Consider the following 25952-nt stretch of genomic DNA (forward strand, 5'->3'; position numbering starts at 1 on the left):
TGGAACTTTGTTAGGAAAGTGGGTGGTTAAATATATTTTATCTGCCTTCAAGCTTTTCCTCTGCTTTAAGCCCTATCCCAAAAGTGGGACCTGAGGTAATTGCCTTTATTCTGTATATGAACTTAAGTTGGCTCACTTGTTTTGCTGGTATATTAATTTCTCTCCTTGTCTTGGAGCAATGCCAGTGATTCTCCTTAAATTGGTCTTCTGCTGCCAGACCTTCCTGGCCCTGGAAAGTGTTCATATGTAATTTAATATAGTCTCTTTAGAGTGCTGGAAGAAAAGGCTAGAGATAAGGTGGAGACCCTGAAGTCAAGGGAACTCATAACTTCTTTTGAAGGAAAATATTTGGAGGTTGTGCATAAAGAAACAAGGAATTGACTCATTCCTTGCCTTATTACACCTTGCCTTAGAAAAGTTTCTTCTAACCTTTTATACCAGTTAAAATACTAACCCTAGCATTTGCATAACTTTTTATACTAATACTTTCCTATGTATTTTTGGATCCTTGCATGATTTTTATTGATGCACCAAGGCCAAACTCAAATGGTTTTTTTTTTTTTTCTACACAGACACTGAATTTAACTTCTTCTGACCCCTAGAGGATTTTTTGTTATGCTCCCTTGATATTTAGTCACTGTTTTTCTAATTTTAAATTCTAATTATTCATATATGTATATGTTTCATTTATTAGATTCAGAAGTGCTCAATGGCAGAATCTGGATAGAATTCACTCACAATTGACACAGTGGGCAAATGATGAATAATGGGAAAGAAGTAGAGTAGAAAAAACCACTCAAAGCTCAGATAACATTGATAATCGTTTAGTTACTGACAGAATTTCAGTTTGGGTATTTTTCTAATCTTGTATTACTATTTTTGTATTATTATTTTAAAATTCTCCAACACACTGTTTCCCAGAGCACACTTACTCTTCACAAAGATGGAGATGATTTAAAGAAGTGGTAGACCGTGATAGATTGGCATAAATTCACTAGATAAAGTGTGTAAAATTGTTGTGGGATATGCAGCTTAGTTGGGAAAGTGCTTGCCCAGCAGGCTGAGGCTCTAGGTTTAATCTTAGTATTGCCTAAACCTGGTGTCCATCTGTAACCAACACTGGAGAGGTGGAGGCAAGAAGATAGAAGTCCAAAGTCATCCTTGGTACGTAAAGATTTGAGGCCTGCCTGCCACAAGAGACTCTGTCTCAAAACCAAACCAAATGTATACAGGATGCTAATCTGAGCAAACAAATCAGTGAAAGCACTTAATAAGGAGGGTAGGAGGACATGGGTTTTTTGGAGTAATGAGGCGATGTCTAATAACCAGGGCTCTTTGGGGGCATGTATTAAAAAGTCATGTAGAAATTTGGGGATATTTAGTGGAAGGAAATAAGGGCTGTGCAGAAGGCCTTCTAAGAGGGAATGAGGGAGGGGCTGGAAGCACACTTACTGCTCTTGTCAAGAGACCTGGGTTCCTTTCCCTCTAATGTGTGTACTCCAAGTACTTCAGAAACTGAGGGAGAATAATCAGAAGTTAGTGTGGGTTATTACCCTTGTCTCATAAAAAGTTTTAACTTGCTCAGTTAGCATAAAATATTAGTTGCCAAATTTCCAAACCTAAGCTTAGAGAAGGCCCTTTCAAGTTTGAAAGCTTTTAGACTCTTTGCCATGATAATCAGAATTTGTCCTAGCCTAAGAGAAGCTGCCAACTTATTATGCCCCTCTGACTCTCCAAATCAGAGCAATTTAAAGTAATTGGCGATCTGAAGAAAGAGCGTGTCCTTAACCTACCCTCTTCCCATTCTTTTTATCTGAGTCTGTCCTAAGAACACTACCATTCAGTCAGTATTTGTTTCAGGGTTCTCAGATTATTGCCTGCTGTTCAGGCCCTTACACATCTGTGTTATCTGATAGGTTTCCTATTTTGCAAAGACTTATAAAATTTTCAGCAAGTCGTTCCCTGTCCCATTCTCAAGACTAGCAAGTATGGAAAACCAATTGACTTCACTAAGCAAGATATATTACACCCTGATAAGGGGAAATATTAATATAAAATTCACAAACCCAAAGTCCAAGGCTTCTGTCTTGCTCTTCTTATTCTCCTTAGTTTTCCCCTCCCTCTATCTTTCTCTAATTTCCTCTCTCAAACATACTTGTTTGATACCAACCTCACATTTGGTAAAGCACAAAAAACAGAGCATTGTGGTCTTATCTCTTTCTACTACTAACCTCCTAATTCAGTTCTCTCAGCAGGAGAGCTCAGCAATCTCTCCTACTATTCCTTTCCAACAAATATCCTCTTATTTCTGTAGAGAGCAGCACAACTTCACTAAAATCAACTTTATAACTTCCCATCCAAATAATAACCTAGTCTCCCATCCAAGTACTAACCAGGCCTGACCCTGCTTAGCTTCTAAGATCAGACAAGATAGAACACGTTCAGGGTGGTATGGCTGTAGACTGCTTTATAACTTCCAAAAGCCTGCCTCTGAAAGCCAAAGGAAGAAAGTGGCGAAGTAGGAGCCAGATCCTTGAACCAAAGCTGTGGGAGGCATGATAATCGGTTAGTATTAATAGAAGGAGCATAGGTCCTGAAGACCTTAGTTTGGACTTAGTTTCTATTTGAACGATAGTTGTCCCACCTTTACTTACATTTATCATAAATTAATGTACCTTTAAGGTAATAATTGTCATCCCTGGAGCAGGAAAGCTGACTCAGCCATTAAAAGTGTTTGCTGCTCTGACCCAAGACTAGAGTTCAGTTTACAGCACCCACATCAGTCAGACAGCTCACACTCTCCTATAACTCCATCTCCAGAGGATCTGATGCCTTCTAGCTTCTACACATACCTACCTTTTCTCTCTCTCTCTCTCTCTCTCTCTCTCTCTCTCTCTCTCTCTCTCTCTCTCTCTCTCTCTCACACACACACACACACACACACACACACACACACACATCTATCTATCAATCTATCCATCTCCACATGCGCACACACACACATAAAATTAATCTTTTTAAAAAGAGAATTGGCATTCTTACTTGTGCCATATAACAATAACTAGCATATACTTTTAAAACATTTGTAGATCCACATACAGTGTAATGGGTTTCATTATGGTATTTTCATAATATATGGTTTTTATTTGTCCCCCTCCTATACAGACCTCTCCTGTCCCTTTGCCCCTCTATTGCTCGTTGTCTTCTGCTTTTTTATCTTACATATTCTGTTACTCTATCTTTCCATGACCCCTTCACTTAAGATCCCTTCCTCCCGAGCTGAGTGATAGTGGCACATGCCTTTAATCTCAGCACTTGGGAGGCAAAAGCAGATGGCTCTCTGAGTTTGAGGCCAGCCTGGTCTACAGAGCAAGTTCCAGGACAGCCAGGGCTGTTACATGGAGAAACCCTGTCCCCAAAACAAAACATTTCCCTCTCCTTTCATGGTTCCCTTTATAATTTCATGGCCCACATTTATATTCACACACATGCCTACACTCACACAAATTTAGACTAGATTCCATATATGGTAGAAAACATATAGTATTTGTCTTTCTGAGTCTGGCTTATTCCTCTTAAGAGAATTAAATTATGTTGAGTCTTAACAATTTCCAGTACTGTGTATTTTCCTGAAAATGTCAGGATTTTGGTTTTCTTTATGGCTGAATAAAATTCTACTGTGTATGTGTACCACATTTTCTTTATTCATTTATCTGTTGATGGCTATTTAGGCTAGTTCTGTTTCTTAGCTCTTGTGAATAGGGTGACAGTAATCACGGATACACAGGTATTTCTATAGTAGAACTTGAAACCTTTTGGGTATATGCCCTATCATATATTTAATGTTCACTTGAGTCACAAAGCCCCCCCCCACACACACACACGGTGCTGTCCCTTCTCTTTCCAACTTCTCTATACTGGAATCAGATCTTGTTTTTACTACTTCCTAGCTTTACGTGTTTGGTTGGTTTCTTAATTTATTTGACTCTTAAGATTATTTCTCCTTCCATGAAAGAAAGATAGTGCCCAATTTATAGTTCTATTGCACAGACCAAATAAAACAACAGATGTGACATATTTATAGCCTATAAAATACTGTGAAAATATAAGGTAGTTTTATCATGTTAGTCAAGAAATGTCAAAAGCCACAAAATTTTATCACATCTATGAACCATGATTTCCACTCGATCATGTGGTATATTATTCCTGGCCTATTTATAGACCCAGATTTGCTTAAGTTCAGTTCACTTGGATACCTTGAGTAAAGTTAACATTAGGGGGAAAAAATCTAATCTTTTTCTGTTTGATACAAAGGCCAGTAGCAATTATATCACTTGAATATAGTTATATTTCTTTTGCAGTAGGTATCTTAGTGATATCCCTAATGAATGCCCAGGAATGATTAAAACAGACTGCCTTTAACAGAGGAAATATGCTACAGGCAATTAGTAAAATGTAAGAAACTTAGATGAAAAATGAATCTACATTCCCCTAGCTGCTTCTAAGTATGAAACAAAAATGTATATTCCAAATTTCCCTATATGTAGAATATCCTCGAGGAGGTGACAAGGAAGTAGTAAATGATTCTTCATTGCATACCATTGTAAGATTCCTTCCCTGGGGAGATGTGGGCAAAGGATTACCCTTCTTTTAACACCCCCACCAACAAATCAAGGTATTATTCCATTAAAGTTTAACTTAGGCAACCACTGAGCTTATTGTGTTTACTTTCAGAGGATAGGTGACTTCAGAAAGTCTCACCTAACAAGGATGATGGATTCTTCATAGATATATAGATGGAAGACCCTCACACAAACTTCATTTAACCTTTCCCAGTCTTATAATCCCAAGATCCTCATTGCATGTCCAATTAAGGTATAATTTCATACAAATGACTGGAGGCTCAGGAAGGAGCTGTGGATTCTCCAGTGAGGATGCAATCACTCTCGCTATCCCTCGTTCTTTGAGGGAATATCACTATTCAGCAGGCTAATCTTGATATCTTCCTGGTCTCCTGCAAACAGGCATAGCTCATCTGATGAAGGTAGTAGCTGTTTTCTTTGGAGTACCACATTCGAAACATATATTCAGATCACTTTGTAGAGGCTTAGTGTGGTAGTATATGTAAAAGCCTAAGGTAATGTAGCATGTATTAAATGGTGTGGAATAGAAGCCATTCAAAAAAGGTGGAGATCTTTGTAGTCCAGAATAGATTTCAGAGGGCCAAGAGAAAGACAGCAAGGATATTTTTGTGTATATTGGGACAGGAAGAGAAAGAGTATCTTCCAGATAGAAGGATCATGTCGTACTATGCATGATGCCAGTTAAGGCTCTTGAGATACAGCAGAGACCAACTATAGAAGTCTTTGAAATCCTGCCAGAGGAGACTAAACTGGATATGGTAGGCAGTGGTGACCCTTTGCAAATTACTGAGTCAGAAACCTGAAGAGAAAATAATGTGTTAAGCAATACACAGGGTATATTATTGTAGACATAAGCACGCACTACAAAATTCAATTGTTAGCATTCCTTGTGTGATGTAGTGGTAGGTATGGAGAAAGTAGTATGCATTGAAAGCAAGATATGGCCAAAAGGAGAGAGAGAAGAGAATACTGGGGACCAGAAAGTCCTTTTCAATCAGTCAGAAGTCTGGCATGATAGGGGATTTTAGCGGAAAAAATCTTATCCATTGGGAAACAATTTGATCAGTAAATGACTACTTTATAGATAGACCTAAAATGCAGTACCTTCCCAGAGCTAAATCAGTGAATGACTTCTGGATCTGACCAACTTCCAGGAACCAAGATGTGCAACAATCTTTCCTCTCCAGACTTTCTCAAAGCTTGTGGACTCAACATTTGTATTAGTGTGACTGGGTCAAAGTGACCTCTGTTGTCTGAAAAGAAAAAAGTGCCAAAGACAAATTAAACAAACCCAGCACCAAAAGACTATAAAAACAAAGGAGAAATTAAATAGAAAACAAGAAAAATGTCATTTAAGTAGCAAGCTGGTTTTAGTTACTCGGGAAAATGTTGTTCACTTTGACACACAGCACGTGCATCTCTTTTCTACCCTAAAATACCAATACACAACCTGAACATAGTGGCCTAGAAAGGTAAGGCAGTGTGGCTTTGAGAAGATTACTTAAAACTCTAAGAAATCTCAGTTTTCTCATTTGTGAAATAGTAATGCTAGTTCCTACCTACTTTGGGGATTTTGTGTAAGGATTAAACAATATAAAGCAATATAAAGATTCTAGAACATGGTATGTGTTTGGTAAAGATAGTATAATTATTAGACATCAAGAGGAGATTGGTTAGCTTATTACTGGATCTTAAACTTGAATTAATTTAAAAACAGCAAACATTTCTCCCATCTGGCTGTTTAAGTGGTAGCTAAAGGGTAGAATTTAACCTAATCTGATAGCAGCTGCTTAAAATAGTAACTGGATTTCAGTCTATGTAACTACCTACAGTTGAGTAGAGGTTATGTTAGAGAAGTGGTCAGCAACTACTAAATTCATTATGTAACTTGTCTTGGTGGAATACTATATCTTTGTCCTTACTTATTGTAATAATATTCTCTGAATAAAATATGCCTAGTACTAAGGGTAATGTGGCTCTAACTGGTATAAAATATGCATTTCCCCATAGAGTTTGATTATGATATAGCTTCACTTGAGAGAACTTAAGAAAAAATGAAGATACCATATGGGAATCATTGAAAATAAGAGCTATTTATTGCCATTCACCTGCAATATGCTGTCTGTGGAACCTGTTAATACATACCAGACACATGGATACTGTTCATTGATCTGCAGTACATGTGATGGTATGCTCATATTTTTTGTTATGCTTGGGTGCTTGGATGAATTGCCTTCTTTGTTCAGAAGGACTGGGATTTAATCTAAAGAAGTACAAATAATACCATGACTTTTCTGGGTGAAGTTATGTGTACATCTTGCTCCTTTGCCTTTGATCACTTTTATGGTTGTGTAAACAAATAAATAGTTCAGGTATAAATAAATTATACAAAAGTAACTAAGTAAGGGGGCAGAGCCAAGATGGCTGACACGTGCAAGGCTCCCTGCAGCCGCCATGAAGGATCTGTGGTGGCTGAAAGCTAAGCCAGAGCTGGGGTGCTGCCCTGCTGCGAGGCGTCCACAGAGCCTACAATATCTCTGAAACAACTGAAAAAAGGCAGGTCTGATGGAAAGATGCTTTTAAAAAGTGGTCCTCATGAAATTGGAAAGAAAGATGGTGGAGCAGAGCAGCTCACGCACAGCAGAGAATGGGGAAACTAGAGATGTGGTAATGAAGGGTATGGGAGCAGTATAGGAAAGTGCAGCCACAGTGGACAAAGAATGTGACTTACTGAATAGGACCAGCGCTCCACCCGCTGGCTAGCCCACAGCATGGAACTGCTGCAGATACAGCCCCGTGCAGCTACAAGCACAACAGTCATGCTCAGTGAGCCTCGATGTGCGGTGGCCTGGAGCTCATTTGGGTCCTGTCCTCCAGACGCCTTGCCTAGCTACGTGACCATCCTGACTCTGGGTGACTGCAGGATATCTGAGACAAGTCTCTGTGATAGCCTAGTATTTGTGCTTCAGAAACCAGAAACCTTAAACTACTCCCATGACTCGTTGCAATGAGTATTTGCCTGTAAAGCTGTTTGGGGGAAAATATATTATGTGACACACTGCAGTTTGCAATGCCACTTCAACAAACAAATATGCAGTGGAGAGGTGGGAAAGATGGAGGAACAGAGCAGCATGTGCACAGAGAAGGGAGGTGGAACCAGATATGAGACATTGGTGACAAGTGTGGGAGAAGGCTACTGTGGACAGGGAAGCATGTTGTTACCGAGTATGGAGCCAGTGTGGTGTGCAGCAGCCTGGAGCTCTTGAAGGCTCTGCCCCAGACACGTTCGCCCTGGCTCTGAGCAACAACAGGATGCCTGAGATGGACAATGGTTTATTTTCTGGACTGGAACTTCTCAAAAGACCTCCAGGGTCTGTGCTGCCCCCGGGAAGCCATGTTGATATCTGTCATCAGTGCTACAGCTGGGGATGTGCTGTTGTCCGTGGTCTATGCTGCCCCCCAGACCATGTTGATTCCCGGGGTCCATGTGGATGCCTGTGGTCTGTGCTGCCACTTGGCCCGTGCTACTGCCAGGAGCCAGGTGGACGATGGTCAGTGCTACCACAGGAGGCCATGTTGATGTCTGTGTCCATGTTGCTGCCAGGCCCATGTTGATGTGGGTGGTCTCTGCTGCCTCTGAGGATCATGTTGGTGTCCGTGGTCCTGCTGTGGCCCAGAGCGGTGTGAATGTCTGTGGCCCAAGTTACCACTGAAGGCCTTGTGCTATCCCCTGAACCATGTTAATGTCTGTGGTCTGTGCTGCCACTGGAAGCCTTGTTGATGTCTGTAGTCTGTACTGCCTCTGGAGACCATGCTGATGTCCATGGTCCATGTTGACACTGGAGGCCATGTGGATGTCCATGGTCTGTGCTGTCACCAGAAATCATGTGCAAGTTCATGATCTGTGCTGCCACTGACTGTAAAGAGTAAGGAAGCTTCTTTTGCAGAGTTATCTATGACTGCAGACTCTCTGTTGAGAATGAGAGACATAGAAGGCTTCTGAGACAACCTCTCTCCCACACCCCCACCCTCCAAAAAGAAACAGTCTAGACAGGAAGCCATTGAAAAGAACTCTTAAAAATTGTGATAGGGTAGCTGGGCAGCGGTGGTGCATGCCTTTAATCCCAGCACTCAGGAGGCAGAGCCAGGTTGATCGCTGTGAGTTCAAGGCCAGCCTGGTCTACAGAGTGAGATCCAGGACAGGCACCAAAACTTCACAGAGAAACTCTGTCCCGAAAAACCAAAACCAAACCAAAACAAAACAAACAAACAAACAAACAAAAAATAATTGTGATAGGGATCCTGAAGTGTAGCTCTTCACAGTAGCGCAGGTAGGGGTGGGAAATGACTCAGTTATCTTTAAGGGACTGGCCACTGGGAGTTTGACCATGCTCCAGTGAGTATATGGGCAACACATACTGGACTTGATTTTTTTCCTTTCTTTTTATTCCAATCCTTTTTTGTGGGGGATCACCAGGGTGGGGGTAAACCTGCAAAGACTGAGAAGTGAATATGATTGGGGTACATAATGTGAAACTTCCAAATAATCAATAAAAATATTGTTGGAAAAATCAATTAACACCATAGCTACAATTAGAAATTTGTGGATCACTGGATCTAAGATGCCACAATATTCTGTACAATAATGTAGCAAGTAATAAAATGTTTAGCCTACCTTGGCTATTCCACTATAATGGAATCAAATTACTATGGTACCTTGCATTACCTTGTCATCCCATAGTTTCTTGATGACAATTATTTGGGTGATCACAAATATTTTAGTGTCGGTAACTATAGCTGCCACCTGAAGTGGCAAGACTGTACCCTTATACTCAGGCTGAGGTTATGAGCAAAAAATAGCAGTCAACTTCATCATATTAACTCAGTTCTCCATACGGCATAAGATTGTTTCTCTGGCAAGTAAGCTCAGTACATGAGTAAGGCATTAGCAAAATTACCAACTGATTCTGTGATGTGTTTGCAATAACAAGGTACCTTTTGTTAAAAAGTCTCTGTAGGGGTTATGGCTCATATTTATAGGATCATATTTAGAGCACTGTCTTTATAATACTAGTCTTTACCTTTTCAATATCCAGCATCTTAACAAAAAAGCCTACCAGTTAAACATATTGTGGTTAGGAGAGAGATAGGAATGCCTTGTCTGAATATGGTACGATTTTTTCCAGAACAATATAAATGTACTAGAACATTTTGTGAACAGAAGTGGATGATAGCACAGAACTGATTGAGAAAACTAGAAAATTGGAGCAAAAATGAAAAGAAGCCAATAAAAGATGGAGACGGCTTCTCATGGAGGTGGGATGAGAAAGGACTGTTTTTTTAAGGGGCTAGCCACTGGAAGCTTGATCGTTCTCCAGTGAGGATATCGGCAATACAAATTGGACTTGGTTTTTTCTTTCTTTTTTCCAGCTCTTTTTTTGTGGAAGGAGTAAAAATAACTTAGGTCAGAATAATACCCCCCCCCGATTTTTTAATCTATGTCAAAATACCTTGTCTATAATCCATATGTTGTCTTATTGTGTAGTAGATTCATTTGGTCTAGTAAGATTCTTATCTAGGTATGTAATGAAAGATAATTAGGCTGTCTCTTATACTAGAAAAAAAAAACACCAAAATGTGGATATTTTTTTTAACACATAATGGAAGATATTGGGAGATATTTTGCTACAACTGTCTTTCCTGTGATTCATAACCCATATTCCTACCTTCTTCCTCGTCCCTTAGTTTTTAAGTGAGACTGATTCTTGGAGCCCTAATGGTCCTGAGTTCAAAGGAAATGGGTTATGTAGTAAGGAAAGTCTGTAATATCACCACATTCATCTTATTATCTTCTAATTCAAGCATAGTACCTACCTTAGTAATCTAAGAGTTATAAAGCATATTTTATAGTGAACAACTTTTATTTCTTCGTTGAGAATGTTATGGGTCAATACACTTATGTATCAAAAGTGACAGTAGAATGAATGACCCATTGAATATTTATTTAAAATCTGTAACTACTTAACAAAAGTCTGATTTATTTCAAAAACGCCAATCACTGTGTGTGTGTGTGTGTGTGTGTGTGTGTGTGTGTGTGTGTGTGTGTGTGTGTGTGTTTCATTGTGGGTCAAACCAAGCATGTCATGCATGTTAATCAAGCTGAGCTACTCTCTCAGGCCAAAGTATTTTTTATTTATTTTCTGGAGGTGCTGGGAGTTGAACCTAAGCATTCCTTCATCCATTATTTCCTCATCTGAGCCCCAAATAGCCTCTAAATAGAAAAAGTATGAATATTCATCTTTGTTTTACAGAATTATATACTAATCACATGATAAAGCCATAATTTAAACTTGAGCCTTGGCTCCTAGTTCAGCATTTCTCTTGTCTCCCACTATGAACTCCTGTGATTCGTTTTAAGTTGACTAGCCTAAAGTGCTACTTTGATAACTTTTCTTCCCTACTAAAAACTGCATTGAATAAAATACAGTATCAAAGCCTTCAGGGCCCAGGCAGCCCCATCTCAACAACTTTATATTGTTTTATTGGCCTTTACTTTTTTGTATCTACAAACCAAGATGACAGATATTTTATTGACTCACAGTATGGTGATATTCAAGTGCAAAAATGTATGTAGCCATGTCATTAAATTGCAAAGCCCTCTGTAGTCAACATTCATTTATTAACTCCTTAAATTCGATTGGAAACAACACTGGAAAAACAGACTGAGACCCTGTCTCAAAAACAAACAAAACAAATTAAACAAACAGCAGAATTTCTTCTTGGACTCTTCTTGTTGTATTTCTTTTGATTAAGTTTCATCTGACAAAATATCTTAATTATAATGCTAACTCTTGATTTCAGGTGTTCTGTAAGCTGGGAACCGGCTGCAGTCTCCTCTGCTTTTTACTTACTAGTTTCCTATAAGTAGGTATTTTATATATGGGATTATTTTACTACAGCAGCCTTAGTTAATGAGTTCAAGATTGCTACTGAAGTCTTAGCATCAGAGCACATATTTGTTATTAATCTTTTGATTGCCACAGAAAGAAATGAGTTTCATTGTGACATATTCATTATATTTTGTTTTTGTTTGCCCCCCACCTCCTTTCCCTGTTCTTCTTGCTCATCCTCTCCCTCCACACAAATAGTCCCACTTTCTATTTTCATGGCACATATATTCCAGTATCCTATTTTGTTCTCCCACCCCTCTCTTTAGATATTTTCCTCACCTTCCACAATGCCTTTCTACTTTCATGTAGTGTGTGTGTGTGTGTGTGTGTGTGTGTGTGTGTGTGTGTGTGTGTGAATAGTTTTATTTCCATACTGAGAATGTTTCAGAATGATGTGGCAATGTATTTATGTATGATAAATGGCAGTAGAATAAATGATCAACCTAGAGAGAATCTATTTTATGGCCCCATCACAGACTGAGCCCTGGCCCTCAGCCCAGTTACTTTAGCCTGTTATATGTGATAGAACTGTGAGCTTTTCCAGGAGTTACTTAGTGCTGAATCTAAATCCTGCTTTCTCTCCTGCTGGTTAGGTGGACTTGAATGAGTTAACTTTTTCTGAGATTTTCCCTTATTTATTAAAGGAAAGAATAACAACTGTTTAACATAACTGCTGTTTGCATTAAAGTAATAAATATATTTAAAATGCTTAGTAGAGTATCACTCAATACATGTTAATCTTCTTTTATCATACTGGGAATGTAAATTGTAACCAGTTGAGCTTGTGGGTGGATCAGTGTAGAATACATCCCCACTCCTAAAGAAAGACCTTCTGAGAACATATCTTAAGCATGGAGAGGGTTGCCAGCATCCTATCTGAATACTAATGGCAGCATTATTATAGATATACATGCAAGCAAATACTCCATCGTTAGCAGCTGTGTTTAGTTAAGTAACAGATTTAGAAAGTGCAGACTTTAATCTGTGTTTTCTCCTTGGATTTCATCACCATCTGATTTACTTTTTTTCTGGATAAAAAGTGTAATTGTAGCTTGATTTTCCCCCTCCCAATACACAAATTCCAGCTATCCTCCAAAGAAAAAGCTGCCTTTTTTAAAGCCTAAATGAGAAACTGTGTAAATATTTGAAAGACATGGCAATAAGTGGATACCTGAAGAGGACTTTAGAGTAAAAACTTTAATGACTAATGCCTTTTTCCTGAAAAGTTCTGTTTCCTTAATGTCCGTGAAGAATAGGTAACTGTAGAAACACCACATCAGATCTTTATTTCTCCTTGTTGCATAGATGGGTGAGTTAATAACAGACAAGAAAGAAACTATCGTTGAGTGCAAGAGGGTGAGAGCAGTGTTCGTGGAATTGGAGGTATCCCTTTCCTCACAGAGGGGCTGGAGGACAAAGCAGCAGAGGCTTTTGTCATCAACTTTCTGGGACGGAAACTATTGGTTCCTCTAACCTCTCTCTTCCACCTAAAATCTTTGGATTCTGGACTCTACCTTGGGATTTGAAATTTGATAGCATAGGGTTATCAAGATCTAGGGGAAAGATCAAATGTGATCCTCAGAGTAACTCTGGGGATAAGAGCTAGAAGGTGGTATTGTACTAGGACTGTGTGAAACCATTACGGCTACAGTCGTGAATAAGCTCCACTACTGAGAGGGCAGAGGTTTTCAACTCATGCTTAACCATGTCCCTCTATGATCCACAGCTTCACTTCCCTCACTACTCTCAGCAACAGGCAGGTCTGTAATCCCAGTGCCCCCAGTGGGGGAGAAGCAGAGACAAGAAAATGCCTGGAAGCTCTCAGGCCAGCTAGCTTGGTGTACACAGTAGCAAACAAGAGATTTTGTCTCAAACAGTGGAAACTGAGGACTCTTGTCCGAGGTTGTTCCCTGACCTCAAATTGAAGCTGTGGTATGTGCATGTGTGCGTGTCACACACACACACACACACACACACACACACACACACACACACACACACAAACACACACTCTATACACACATATGCACAAAGATAAAAGTGAAGTCAGTGTATATATAAACCATTCCCCTCTCATAGTAACTGTGTGTATGAGAGAGTGGATCAGAGATGTTATATAAATGAAGAAACTGGAGCTTGGAAAATTAAGTGATTTTTCTCAGCACTACACAGTGACTAAGTGGCACAGCTGAGACTCAGAAGCCAACCTGTTGACTTCATTCAAGACTAATTCCTTTTTCTCCATACTCTTACTTCTACCTATATCCAAAAATAACACTACTGAAGTATTATCTATTACTGTCTCTACTGTTAGCGTGTATCACCAGCTTTATGAAATAGTTGGGGCAGGGAGAAAAAGAAATTAAACGTATTTACTAAGCTATGTACTCAGTACTAAAGGGATGTAACAAGTAGCTGTTGTTGGACCATAGTCCCCTAAGGTTGGTTTGAGATCTTTGATTCTACAGCTCAGACTTAATAGGGTTATGAAATCAAGAATTTAAAACCAACCAATCCTAGTTAGGAAGGCTTCATGTTGGAGCCCTTCCCTGGGCCACAGAGTGCCCCTAGTCCTGTCAACACAAGATCTGACGCTTGTGGACAGAATTTTCTGGATAGATAGGGCAAAATACATTTGTTGTCTTGGAAACCTAAAGCAGTCATGTACCATCAAATAAAATTTGTGGAATCACTGTTAGGATATCTTGATTATAAATTTGTTAAAACAAACAGGGTGATGTAAGTATAGAATATGCAGATGTGGCGATGATAGACTGTTACAGGGTTGAGGTTACATTGTAAGACTAAGAGCAGGTTCTTCTATTTTTCTTTCTGCCTTTATTTCTTCATAATATCTGAGGAAGCTTTTAGTCTCTTTTCATAGGGTTGGCATTTGATTTTCGTTTTCATTTTCATGATATGTTTGCACTTAATTGGGGCTGTGCCAGGTTGACTGTCTGCTGTTTGCTCTCCACAAAACTTGATTGGAATCTAGCCTGGGTTAGAAAGGCAATTGTAGAGTGCCACAGGCAATAATATCCAGCCGAGTGGAGTGGAGTGGAGTGGAATGTCGTTTCATTTAGCTTTCAGACTCTGCACAGACACTTGGAGAAGTGTGGCCGAGCATTCCTGAAAAGGCATGCTTTTTGAAAAATGGGGGAAATATGGGGCCAAGGTGCCAAAGGCAAAGCATACTTATCTGCCTTGGCCAGTTTACATGTATTTTAATTGAAAAACCTTGTGACTTTCGCTGAGGAAAAAAACTATGGATTGGGTCTTTAAGGATTTTTTTAACCAGCTGCATTCCTCTACTCCTTAAAGCTCCTCGTCTTTCATAAAAAATGTAACCCAAATGTGGCCAAGTGAGTGAATGTCTTCTGTTACTCTTTCTCATGTATGACTGAGTAACTTGAGAGGGGCTGAATTTTCTTGGACTTGCTGTGTTTTCTTGTGTATCTTCTTAGAAGTTGACCAAAGTTATTTTAGATGTATGCAGCTGATTCTCTTTGTGTCACATGAAGCTACCCAGTCTACTTCCTCCATCTCTTACTTAAATTTATTCTTCAATGCTGTCAAATTCTTATCCAATTTCTTGAATGAGTCCACTGACAGAGGACTCACTTTTTTCCTATGCCTCTCCCTTAGCCTTCATTTCATCTTAAGACTTTTCTCTTAGTATTCTGAGCTAGTATGCCTCCCTCAAGTTATTTCCCATTGTGGTCTAACCAAGTCCTATTTCAACCTTTTGTGGTGGATATATTTAAAGACAAAACACGCATTTCTTAAATTTCCTCCCCCAAACCAAACTACAATTTTGAGTGTTCTTGTTCTGGACTTTTCCATCTTAATAATTTCTAGTTGGCCTGCATTACTGCTTTACGTAGAGAAGCTGATTAGAATGAAATGCATTCATTGCCTTTCTCCCACCTTAATGACAACCTGTGCCCCTTGTTCAGTTACTTATTTGTATTTCTGTAGATTGTTGTTTTGTGGTTTTTGTTTGTTTGTTGAGACAGAATCTTATTATGTAACCCTGATTTGCCTGGAACTGTCTATGTAGATCAGGCTGACCTGAACTCATATTGATCCACCCGCCTCTTCCTTCTGACTGATATAGGATTAAAGAAAGGCGCGTGTCACTACTCCTATCCTAGTTTTTAATGTATTTTTGTAGATTGTTAATACTTTTAAAGTGAGGCCATTAGCACTGACAGATGATTTTAATTAAAACACATGCCATCAACATCTTCTTTCTACTCACCCTCCCTCCCTCGGGAGATAAACATTCTAATTTGGCATGACATTATTTGGCCAGCAGTGCCTGGCATGTGAAGCGCCTAAAGGTCATCTTCCATTGTTTTAGCCTTCCAGAGTAGTTGAATTAAGTTCAAACTCAGGATGTTTTTGAAATCTTAAATCTCTCTGGGGATGGTATTCATAACATCTTTGAACTGGATAATGCTACAGTAAATGAAATATGCTGCACTGGATTAAAAGGTTATTTCCCTGGTGTGTCAAGTTAACAGACAACATGAAACTTCCCATTAGGCCTTGGACATCTCTAGCTGTCAGTGCAGTAACCCTGTCTCCATTAGGTCTCTAACCCCTGCTGTTCTGTAAAAACTTTAGCCAGGAAGCTACCTGTCAGAGTGAACGTTGAATGGCAGCAAGGCCAAGAAAAGAAGACAGAGAAAAATCCAAAACCAACAAAAGATATGAGAGACTTCATAAGTTCAAAATCTGAGTCCAGGGAGTCAGAGCTTAAGATCAGTGGAAACCCAGTATTTGAAATTAAGAATAGGAAAGAAACTTCATTCCAGACAAACAAAATTGACAATGACAGCAACAGTCAATGAATAATACCAGTAAATTAAAATAATAAAAGACAGGACAAGTGTTATAATACTTGCAATTAAAAATGAGCTCACGGGGCTAGAGAGATGGCTCAGCAGTTAAGAGCACTGGCTGCTCAGAGGACCCGGGTTCAATTCCCAGCACCCATGTGGCAGCTCACAACTATCTCTAACTCCAGTCCCAGGGGATCTGACACTTTCATACCAATGCACATAAAATAAAGTTAAATAAATTATTTTTTAAAATGAGCTCACAAAACCAAATACTTCCACTTATGAGTCTCTCTCTCTCTCTCTCTCTCTCTCTCTCTCTCTCTCTCTCTCTCTCTCTCTCTCTCTCCCCCTCCCTCCCTCCCTCCCTCCCCCTCTCCCTCTCCCCCTCCCCCTCCCCCTCCCCCCTCTCTCTCTTGGTTTTTCGAGACAGGGTTCCTCTGTGTAGCTTTGCGTCTTTCCTGGAACTTACTCTGTAGCCCAAGTGGGCCTCGAACTCACAGAGATCGGCCTGGCTCTGCCTCCCGAGTGCTGGGATTAAAGTTGTGTGCCACTACCGCCCGGCTCACTTATGAGTCTCTTAAAGACTTTTTTTTGTGAAGTCAGGAATTTCCATACAATGCTAGGCCATGTATCCTGTCTGTCAAAATGAAAGTAAATCTGTAAAATGTGATAGGTATATACCATAGAGCATTATATAATGTATAAAAATTTTAAAAATGAAATATATGCATAGAAGAGTGAACAAATCTTACAAATGTGGTATATAATAAGAACAACTAAAATAACGAGGCCTAGCATGGTCATGCACTCCTGTAATCCAGCACTTGCAGGGGGACCACTGCAACTTTGAGGCCAGCCTGACCTACATAGTGAGTGCCTGGCTGGCCAGAACTAAGTAGTGAAACCTTAACTCAAAGAGAAAAAAGCTTAAATAATGAGATATGTAGCATGATACCAATTACATGTAAACTTTAAGTACAAACACATAACAGTACTCCTTTAAATGAGTGTAGAGACATGCACGTTTATCACATTAGAAGGGTTACCTGTGAAAGAGTATAGGAATAAACAAGAATAGCTGAGTGGTATGCAAGAGGAAAATGTTGCCTGGATTATTGGTGTTATTAACCCTTTTCATCTGAGAGCAGTAAAGTAATAAACATTAGGCAGGCATGTACAAATTTTAAAAAAAGACCAGATGACTAGGAAGTAAAAACAATAATGCTGTCTGATTTGCTTTTCTGTGATAGTGAAAATGTTCTGTATTGGCTATATTAGCCACATGTCATTACTAAACATCTGAAATGTGACCAGAATGACTGAGGAGCTGGTTTTAATCTAATTTAATCTATATTTAAATTTGAATATTGACAGCTGACTAGTAGCCACTATATTGGAAGGTGAAATTTGAATGTTCCAAAAACAACCAAATATTTGCACAGAAAAGGTAGATGGACGCTATAGTTTTTTAAAAACATGGTCATTATAATACTTGGCTCTGATAGATGAGAATAGTGAAAGAACCTAAGAAAACAAAGAAAGAATGTGATTGCCCTTGTCTTCTTTAGGAACTAGTTTTATCATTAATAAGTGACCTTCCACAAGCCTAGTCCCTCAACAGTCTTTCCTACTGTGGACTTGGATGATAGAACTGGGAAGAGTCCTACATAACCAACTGTTGCTGTTCAGCACATAAGCACTTTGAAATGGAAGAATGCAGATTTTAAAGCACACAGGGCCCAGAATGCACTTTGGCTTTGGTTATCATGCAAGATTAACTTGACCTGGATGCTGCAGAAGATACCTCGGGGAGTTACTTTTGATTATGTTGTTCTGAGAATTTGTTTGTTTGTTTGTTTGTTTGTTTGCCTTGGTGTGGGTGGTAGCAATGAAATTCAGTGAGTCAAAACAGACAGAAAGTGATAGATGATAGCTAGAAAGTTAAAAGAGCTCTTAACAGAATGACTGCAAAATTATTTTTATATCTAACCCCTCTTCTTTTCTGATGTACCTTATCTTCCTTATCCTTTTCCCTTATTATTAGGTAGCCCATTCATAGTCCCATGTACAAAATTAAAAGAATGTGACAGAAATGGTTTCAAAGGGGATAACAGGAACATAAGCTTATGAATATACTAAAACTAAGACTATGTGAGGTTACTGAAATTTTCCATTCTTAACTTGAATACGATTCCATAGCAATTGTAAAAGTATTTTGCAAACATTCAAACTCACCTTAAAATATTTAGTCACATGTAAATAGCTCATAAACAAAGAAACCCTCATGGAGTCAACTTACTAATGGAAGATGCTTGGGTTCTATGACTTTTGGTGGATACAGGTGTTGTGGCTGTAAAAAGGTTCAGACCTCCACCATCCTATTGATGTTTGAAAGGGAATACTGGGCTCTACTACAAGCATATCCGGAAAAGGAATGTGGTAAGGATGGAGTAAGATGTGAAACACTATATCACAACTCGGTATGGATTGCCCAGCATCTGTGTTGTGGTGGCTAGTTTTATGTCAACTTGACACAAGTTAGAATCGTTTTAGAAGAGAGAACCTCAACTGGGAAATCTCCCACCAGATTGACCTGTGGGAAAGGCCCAGCTCATTGTGGTCAGTGCTGTCCCTAGGCTGATGGTATTGGGTGCTACAGGAAAACAGGCTGAGTGAGCCTTGGGGAACAAGCCAGTAAACAGAACTGCTCCATGGCTTCTGCTTCAGTTCCAGCCTCCAGGTTCCTGTCTTGAATTCTTGCCCTGAATTCTTTCAATAATGGAAGTATAAGCAAAATAAACTCCCCAAGTTGCTTTTGATCACTTTTTTTTTTATCAGCATAGAAACCCTAATCAAGACATGTGGGTTTAGGGAGATTTCATTGAAACTCAAGTGGGAAATTATACCTTTCTTTGTGAAATGATCAATGATGGAGTCTTTCCAGGTGGGGACAACCTAGGCATATGGGCCTTCATAAATTAAATCCACAGTTGAACTATGATCTGGGGAGCCTACCCTGAGTATTTGCAAACCTTCTACGTTAATTTGAAGCTAAAATAAAAATACAGAAATGAATATTTGAGTCAACCTAAGATCCATATCAAAGAAAGACTTGCTTTGAAAAATACACACCTACATCATTTATGCTACTAGTGGCTTGTTTATAGAACTTATTCCTCATCTCTGTTTGGCTCATGGCATCACCTAACATATAAACCAGATATTTAATATATGTAAAATATATTTGTCATATTTCCATACTCATGTGACACTTCTGGCCTTCTAGATTTCTATATAACCAATAGGACTAAGGAGATAGGGTGCTCAATAAAGACATAGGTTCATAAATTTTCATCAATGTTTAACTATTTTATTCTTCACTGCTTAGAATATACCTCTATTTTGAGTATACATAATAAGAAAGTCTTGAAACTATCTCCAAAATTAAAAGAGAAGACAAAGGAATTTATTTTTTTCATTTTTTAAATTTATTTATTAAATTTAATTTTACATATCAGCCACGGATTCCCTTGTTCACCCCCTCCCATCACCCCCACCCCTACGCCCCGCCTTCCTCCCAGCCTACCCCCCATTCCCATCTCCTCCAGGACAAAGACTCCCCCGAGGATTGAGTTCAACCTGGTAGATTCAGTCCAGGCAGGTCCAGTCCCCTCCTCCCAGGCTGAGCCAAGTGTCCCTGCATAAGCCCCAGGTTCCAAACTGCCAGTTCATGCACTGAGGACAGGACCCGGTCCCACTGTCTGGATGCCTCCCAAGCAGATCAAAGGCTGAGGGGTCCCCAACTGGATCAGGCCCTCTGAAAAGATCTCTGACAAAGGAATTTATGAATGGCAAAACTGAACTCCTCCTCAGTCAACTGCAACAGCTAGCTAAGAATCTCTTGATCCTATAATAGCACCAGTATTTCTTCCTGGACTAGACTCATAGTAATACTTTTGCTTATGGTAGTTTTGCATTGAATTGTAAGTTTTCTTCAACTTACTGTGAGTCATTTATAGAAAACTCTTGTTTGCTTACCTAAAACCTAGCTAATCTAGGATGAACGTGTATCTTAGTAATAGAGCACTTGCCTACCATGCACAAGAACTTAAGTTCAATGCCCAACCCCAGTCTTAGAACTACAAAAAGAAGATGAAGAAAATTATCACTTGTTTACCACTCTAGAAGTGATGAGACCTGGGAAAATGAAACTGATAAATGAGGCAGACTAAAGTCTCATGAAATAGCCAACTTTATCCAGAGCATCAGACAACTTATACTCTGAGGATTAAGTAGAGTCACATGAATAAAGTATTCAATCACAAGAGCGGGCTGCATGTGGTGGCCAAGCCACACGTGGCAGGTAAGCCCCACATGATGGGCAAGCCACACCTAACAGACAAGCCACATGTGGCAGGTAAGCCCCACATGATGGGCAAGCCACACTTAGCAGACATGTGGCAAAAACATGTATTCCCATAGAGACATACAAACACAAAACAATAGCCAATTGTAATAAATAATCTGAAATAAACTCGCTCCTATCTGCTACACCTGGGAGCAGCATGAAAGCATAACTCAAAAACAATTCCATGTTTTTGAAGAAACTTAGGTCACAAGACTCCTTTCTTGGTTTCTTGGAGTTTCCTCAAAGCACTCAGAAATCTTACACTACTTCATTCTTGGACCATGTTTTTATTTTTTAACAACAGGATATCCAGAGTAGTTTTGATTTGAGATGCTGTAGATCAATCGTCATTTGATGCATGAGTATCCTATAAGCAAGCAAATTGTAACCATAATGAACATTATTAGAACAGTGACTAGAGCATCGTAATACTCTGTCACCAAGAACAGAGATACAAACTATGTCCAGTACTATTGGTTACATTCTTATATTGATCAGAAAAAAAAAATCTAGAGAATAGCTTGAAAAGAAACCCATATGATTAGTAGTTCTGGTATCTTGTAGAATGTAATCCCATATTTACCTTTTACGGAACACAAATGTTATGATGTCTTATGCAAATGGGAAGTGATTCAAATACCAAGAAAAATTAGATGCAGTCCCTTCTTCAGATGAACGAATAAGTCTGTTATAGTCCCAAGGTGCAGGCATAAACACAGAGTCATTAATAAAGATAACAGGAACTGGATCCATCCGATCTTCAAGTTGAGGCAAAGGAGGATGAGGAACATGAGACCAATACACATGCCCAGAGGCATTCACTGCAGATTTGCACAGGTCAAAGCAGCTAGCATCACCAGAAAGAGATTCTTGTGTGACATAGGACTCCGTGTGTTTCATAGAATGACTTCTCCCTTGGAGCATAGGGCCCATGTGGGCAGACTTGACTTTTGATGATATGGTCTGTATCTCTTTTTGCCTTTTGGCTGGATGTTTGCTATCTTTCTGGTGACTTCCACTGTCTCTTCATCCTCCACTTTTTGTTCTTGATGGTCTAAGGTGGGAGGAGTCAAAGAGGAATCCATAATGTTTCAGTGGATACATCTGCAATGACAGATGCACATGCCTTCCCAACCTTCCTCGGAAGAAGTAAAAATAGGGCAGGTTAATGCATCACTTGCTTATTTCCTTCTCCTTTTGTGAGGGTCCCCACTCTCATCTTGTAGTGGGCATCAAGTCCCTGCTTTGTGACACCACTTGCTCTAGAGGCGGTTGGGCCTAGGAGGATGGAACCTATAAATGAGGCAGACAGATGTTTTGTGCAATAGACAGTTTTATTCAGAGCATCTACTAATTTTTACTGAGAGTTAAGAGGACATGAGTAAAGTGTACAATCACAGGGCAAGCCGCATGCGGTAGACAAGCCATGCATGTGGCATAGTCATGTTTTTCCATAGGGATATATAAACAAATAACAATAACCAGCTGTAATGAATAATCTATTTGCTACACCTAGGAGGGGCATGAAAACATAATCTAAGAACAATTCCTTATTTTTAAAGAAACTGAGGTCACAAGACTCTTGTCTTAGTTTCTTGAAGTTTTCTCACAAGCACTCAGAAATCTCTTCACATGACTCCATTCCTGAACTGTGTTCCAACAACCACTGAAAACCTTTAACATTTCTTACTTGTGATGTTGTCTCTCATCCTTCTCACACCAAAATTTTTCCAATGATGTTTTCACTCGGCCTTACTAAATAATTGAATTCATTTTAGCACTTGGAGATTAAATGAATCCCTAGCTCCAGTCATGTTCCAACTTCTGGTCCTTTGTATAGCAATCTGATTTCACACTGGGAAATAAAACATACTGTGCTTTTTTTTTTCAGTATATGCAAGTGTGTGTGTGTGTGTGTGTGTGTGTGTGTGTGTGTGTGTGTGTGTGTGTGTGTGTGTAATAGGGACTAGTCTGCTTTATGGTACAACACAAAATTCTAAAATCTGAAGTCTGGATTAGCAGAGCCCTTTACCCAGGTGATTGTGAACTTTTTTTCTCCACCCCTCTCTATTCCATCTTGAGATAAATAAGAACAGCTTTTGGATTTGTAACACTACTCCTCCAATAAAGAAAAACAAGACGTTAGAATTCTGATTAGTGGTTATTTTTGTAATTTATTCCACCTAGCAAAACTTGATGCATCTGGGGATACTTCTGGACTAGAAGCTAACACACATCCAGTGTGTTATAATACCAACATACATTGTGTTACTGGAAAATAGTTCCCTCTTTTGGAACTCGGTTACTGTTTGTAAAGTGAGGAATTTGGGATTAAACTATCTTCCAAGATCTTTGTAGCCTAGAAATATAGTTCAGCAACTAGTTCTGAAAAGAATTTAATAACATTTTTAAAATTTAATTAACAGGAAATATCAGTAATAAGAAAAGAGATTAGAAAACATGGAGAAAGTAAAAAAAATACTTCACCCTAAAACTATTGAACTCGGGCATTAAATATAACTCGGTGATGCCTGGCAACAAAGGCACTCTGTGATTATGTCTTATATAAACTCATCCTCATAAAGTACCACGCTCAGTGATGAGGTCCTTCGAGGGGCACACCAATTTGTACATACCAATAGGGATATATAGGTTGGTTTGTTTCAATGTGCCATTAATACTACCCAAATGGGTCTATAGTCAAGAAGATAGGGACACACTTTAGGAAGAACCATCTGACTAACTGTGATTGGACTTCTCTATCATTGACCTCCTCCTCATTCTTTGGACCTGAAAGAAAAAAAGTTCTGAAACTAAAACTCCTTTGTAAAGGCAAAGAAACTCTAGGATGTGCCAGTAAAGTTGAGCGCTACATACAGTATAAATATTGAGAAGTGAAGTCTACTTCCTATTTGATTCCTGTAGGTTCTTCTGCTCCTTTCTGTTCTTATTCAGATCTTAGTGAATATTATTCTTTCTAGCATTTGTATAGCCTTTTAACATAAGCAGTTCATTTTAACTCCTTTAAGATTGATTTCTGGTCTTACAAATGTGCTCTACTTGGAAATTTCTTTCGAGTTATGTCACAAGATGGTGAAGATATGACTAGAGGAGAAAAGAAGTGATAAGATTGGAAGACTCACATATGAGCTAGGATAAAAAGTAAGCGCCATCATTTTTTATCAGGATCCTCATCAAGGAGCCTTCCTACCCCAACTTTACTAGTAGTTGCCAAAAATAAAGGCAAGTGGACCATTCTGAGCCCCGTTACCAGGAACAGCACTCTACATGTTATATTTAGTAGAATTAAAGTATGAATGTATATTTTTAAAAAAAGGTTGTAGACAGGGACATGCAATGGAAAGGAATACAGAATTCCCTGATGCATATACTTATCTCATCTCAATATCACCCCAAGTTTAAATGAAAAAACTGCTTCTCGTGTGCCCATTTGAAAAAGTGAAATATGAGTTATTTAGAACTACATGAGCTCTTAGATATAATTTAGCTCATCTCCTCTATTTTATAGCTCATAAAACTTATATCCAGAGAGGGGAAAGGAGCTTATCTAATGTTGCTTAAACTTATATGGTTAGAAATTGTATTCCGTTCATCATAGAATATCACTTCTTTTATGTGAATTTTGGGGGTGCTTCTTAAAATTTTGAAATATTTATCATGAGATAACATGCTACTGCTTGGTTTTTGAGATATATAGAATCCAGGAGGGGGAAATGAAGGTAAATACAAAAGAAGGAGGGGGAAGATTAAAATAACACTAAAGATGTCTGAGAAAGTCATAAGGAATTTGTTATTAACTATGTTTCTAAAAAACCTATAATACATGTAATTCTGTGTAAAAATACACATATATAGCTTAAATGGACTTCTTTCATCTGGGCTGACATGCTTCCTCCAAGAGCCAAAGACCACCTAACCAAAACCCCAGTACCAGACATAAGAATCCCTCTTTTTAGTTGTTGGACAGGACTGTCCAAGAGACTCCAAAAACATATAGCCTATGGCTGATACCCTCAATTGTCTTCCATATATGGAAGTTAAGTCTCTGAAGACATCATGCATTTCAGAAACAGGGCCCAGGGGCCCCTGAGCTGGCACTGAACTGAATGCCCTAGTAAGGACTAGCTTTCATGTTATCAGAAGGCGCCAGGCAAACTTCCAAAGGAGGGAAGCAACCAACAGTCCTATCCAGCCTATGAACCACAAAAACCAGCATGGCATGTAACCCTACAGGTACAGTAATGGGACAAATACCTTAGTGGTAACCAACAACTTTCCATTTGGACTTAAGTCCCGCTCAACAAGAGGGATACCATGCCTGGCACTGGAAACCTAGCCAAATGCTCAGTGCTAGTGAAATCATGGAGGATCTTGGAGGAGTACCTAGGAAGAGTACCTACAACCACCACTTTACTAAAGTGCCAGAATCCCTAACAACCTATAAACATGTCCTTATACTCACAGGTAAGTGTCATCTTCACCTGTCATCAAGAAAAATTCTCTTTGCAACAGATGGAGACCATCACAGAAAACCACAACCAATCAAAATGCAGAGTTGTGGAGCCAAGTCCCAACAGATATATCTAAAAAAACTCCCGACATCTGAGGCCCATAGGTTAGTGGGGAATTGAGGGGTGGAAATATTGTAAAAGCTAGAGAATCAGTGACTTTACTGAGAGATTGTATCACCTAGTAATGTCAGAGGCTACACCCATAAAAATCTCACCAACATGACTGGCTAAACATGGGCTGCACAAGAAAAACAGTAGTAAACATGCTAAGATGGAACAGGAGAAGCCCATTAGGCTTCAGCCCTACATAAAGAACTACAGCCAACTAAGGAATGCTGAGAGCAGGAGAAATAGTCTTCCGCAGGGAAGAGCACACCAATTGGTCACCCAATACTGTTGGGAGCCAAACGAACCTATGACTTTCTCGGAGGCCCTGATGAAAGGACAAAGGGAACATTAGTTCTGTGTCCTTCTCCAGGAGCAGACTTGGCTAGATCCAGCCTGGAAGGGGTCAAGTGTATGGTTTCTAGGAATCTGAATCTTCCCCTAGGGCTGTGGTTATTAGTCCTAAG

At 39.3% G+C, this 25952-nt stretch overlaps 1 protein-coding gene across 4 annotated transcripts in view; it reads left to right on the forward strand.

Moving 5' to 3' along the window:
• Nexmif (neurite extension and migration factor) overlaps window positions 1–25952 on the forward strand; it is a 150197-nt gene that overhangs the window by 96956 nt on the left and 27289 nt on the right. The window lies entirely within an intron of this gene.

Source organism: Peromyscus maniculatus, chromosome X, assembly GCF_049852395.1.
Source record: "Peromyscus maniculatus bairdii isolate BWxNUB_F1_BW_parent chromosome X, HU_Pman_BW_mat_3.1, whole genome shotgun sequence".
NCBI classification, from domain to species: Eukaryota; Metazoa; Chordata; class Mammalia; order Rodentia; family Cricetidae; genus Peromyscus; species Peromyscus maniculatus.